The sequence below is a fragment of the Ascidiella aspersa genome, chromosome 5, assembly GCF_963924565.1.
Source record: "Ascidiella aspersa chromosome 5, kaAscAspe10.2, whole genome shotgun sequence".
NCBI lineage: Eukaryota > Metazoa > Chordata > Ascidiacea > Phlebobranchia > Ascidiidae > Ascidiella > Ascidiella aspersa.
In genome coordinates, this window is record NC_139451.1 from 9,739,937 (window position 1) to 9,742,436 (window position 2,500).

The 2,500-nt window shown below is 55.7% G+C and overlaps 2 non-coding genes and 1 pseudogene across 2 annotated transcripts in view; all 3 read left to right on the forward strand.

Annotated features, from left to right (window-relative positions):
• The window catches only part of LOC146142902 (small subunit ribosomal RNA), a 1,811-nt gene extending 84 nt beyond the window's left edge, over positions 1-1,727 (forward strand). Inside the window, exon 1 of the ribosomal RNA XR_014500224.1 lies at positions 1-1,727. This exon is cut by the window's left edge and continues 84 nt beyond it. This is a non-coding gene — a ribosomal RNA (small subunit ribosomal RNA).
• Positions 1,728-1,974: 247 nt separating this feature from the next.
• On the forward strand, positions 1,975-2,128 carry LOC146142903 (5.8S ribosomal RNA). Its single transcript, XR_014500564.1, has one exon. It is a non-coding gene; the product is annotated as a 5.8S ribosomal RNA (ribosomal RNA).
• A 248-nt stretch (positions 2,129-2,376) lies between these two features.
• Positions 2,377-2,500, forward strand: part of LOC146142904 (large subunit ribosomal RNA) — a 3,679-nt pseudogene continuing 3,555 nt past the window's right edge.

Here is a 2,500-nt window from a genome sequence, read left to right on the forward strand (position 1 = left end):
ACTGCGAATGGCTCATTAAATCAGTTATGGTTCATTTGATCGTACGTTTTACGTGGTTAACTGTGGAAATGCTAGAGCTAATACATGCGTGAAGCGCCGACCTCGCGGGAGGCGTGCTTTTATCAGACCAAAAACCGACCGGGCTTCGGCCCGCAACCTTTGGTGACTCTGGATAACTTTGCGGATCGCACGGTCTCGCACCGGCGACGGATCATTCAAGTGTCTGCCCTATCAACTTTCGTCGGTACGGTACTGGCCTACCGAGGTTCTTACGGGTAACGGAGAATCAGGGTTCGATTCCGGAGAGGGAGCCTGAGAAACGGCTACCACATCCAAGGAAGGCAGCAGGCGCGCAAATTACCCATTCCCGACGCGGGGAGGTAGTGACGAAAAATAACAATACAGGACTCTAAACGAGGCCCTGTAATTGGAATGAGTACACTTTAAAACCTTTAACGAGTATCCATTGGAGGGCAAGTCTGGTGCCAGCAGCCGCGGTAATTCCAGCTCCAAAAGTGTATATTTAAGTTGTTGCGGTTAAAAAGCTCGTAGTTGGATTTTGGGCGCAGGCGGCCGGTCCGTCGCAAGGCGTGTACTGGCCGTCCTGGCCTCACCTCCGGTTCTCCGCCGGTGCCCTTGACTGAGTGTCGGCGGCGGCCGGAACGTTTACTTTGAAAAAATTAGAGTGTTCAAAGCAGGCGATTCGCCTGAATAATGGTGCATGGAATAATGGAATAGGACCTCGGTTCTATTTTGTTGGTTTTCGGAGCGCGAGGTAATGATTAAGAGGGACAGACGGGGGCATTCGTACTGTGCCGTTAGAGGTGAAATTCTTGGATCGGCGCAAGACGAACGACTGCGAAAGCATTTGCCAAGAATGTTTTCTTTAATCAAGAGCGAAAGTCAGAGGTTCGAAGACGATCAGATACCGTCCTAGTTCTGACTATAAACGATGCCAACTAGCGATCGGGGGGCGTTAGTTTTACGACCTCTCCGGCAGCTTGCGGGAAACCAAAGTCTTTGGGTTCCGGGGGAAGTATGGTTGCAAAGCTGAAACTTAAAGGAATTGACGGAAGGGCACCACCAGGAGTGGAGCCTGCGGCTTAATTTGACTCAACACGGGAAATCTCACCCGGCCCGGACACAGTGAGGATTGACAGATTGAGAGCTCTTTCTTGATTCTGTGGGTGGTGGTGCATGGCCGTTCTTAGTTGGTGGAGCGATTTGTCTGGTTAATTCCGATAACGAACGAGACTCTGGCTTGCTAACTAGTTACGCGACCCAATCGGTCGGCGTCTAACTTCTTAGAGGGACTAGTGGCGTTTAGCCACACGAGATTGAGCAATAACAGGTCTGTGATGCCCTTAGATGTTCGGGGCCGCACGCGCGCTACACTGACCGGATCAGCATGTGCTCGCCTTGGCCGACAGGTCTGGGTAACCCGCTGAACCCCGGTCGTGCTAGGGATAGGGAATTGCAATTATTTCCCTTGAACGAGGAATTCCCAGTAAGCGCGAGTCATTAGCTCGCGTTGATTACGTCCCTGCCCTTTGTACACACCGCCCGTCGCTACTACCGATTGAATGGTTTAGTGAGGTCCTCCGATTGGACCTGGCGCGGCCGGCAACGGTCGAGCCGGCGTCCGAGAAGACGATCTAACTTGATCATTTAGAGGAAGTAAAAGTCGTAACAAGGTTTCCGTAGGTGAACCTGCGGAAGGATCATTAACGGTCTCGCAAACGCTTCGGCGAACGCGAAACTCGGACAAGCGAGAGAAAAAGTTTTTGCTACCCGGCGCCCGACCCGCGAGGAGCGGCGCGCCGGCCGGCGATTCGGTCACCCGGTAATGTTTGCGCGTCGAGTGCCGCGGTGCCGCGCGCTCCGGCTTCAAGCGTCGGCCTGGCCGACCGCTCGGCGCGGTATATTTTGTCACCCTTTAGTGCGAGGCACTGTGCGAGCGAAACAATCGTGGATGGCTCTTGGCGGTGGATCACTCGGCTCGTGAGTCGATGAAGGACGCAGCTAGCTGCGTGAATTAGTGTGAATTGCAGGACACATTGAGCATCGACGTTCTGAACGCAAATTGCGGCCTCGGGTCAATCCCGGGGCCGCGCCCGCCTCAGGGTCGCGTTGCAAACGTTCCGCGCGGGGATTTCTCCGCGCGGCTGCTGCGGCGTCGGACGCGCGAGCGCCCGTCCCGCTCAAGACAGCACGGCACGATGTGCGACGATCGCGACCAGAATCCCGCGCGGCGGCGGCGAGTCGACCTCGAAGAGGCCAACGGCTGGCGGCTCAAGGGCGGGAATCGAGGTGCGCGGCGGCGCGCGGCGCCGACGGCGAGCGCGGAACGGGAAGAATAGTCCCGGTCCTTACTTTCGGCCTGAGGTCGGACGAGCCTACCCGCTGAATTTAAGCATATTACTAAGCGGAGGAAAAGAAACTAACGAGGATTCCCTCAGTAACGGCGAGTGAAGCGGGATGTGCCCATCGCCGAATCCGC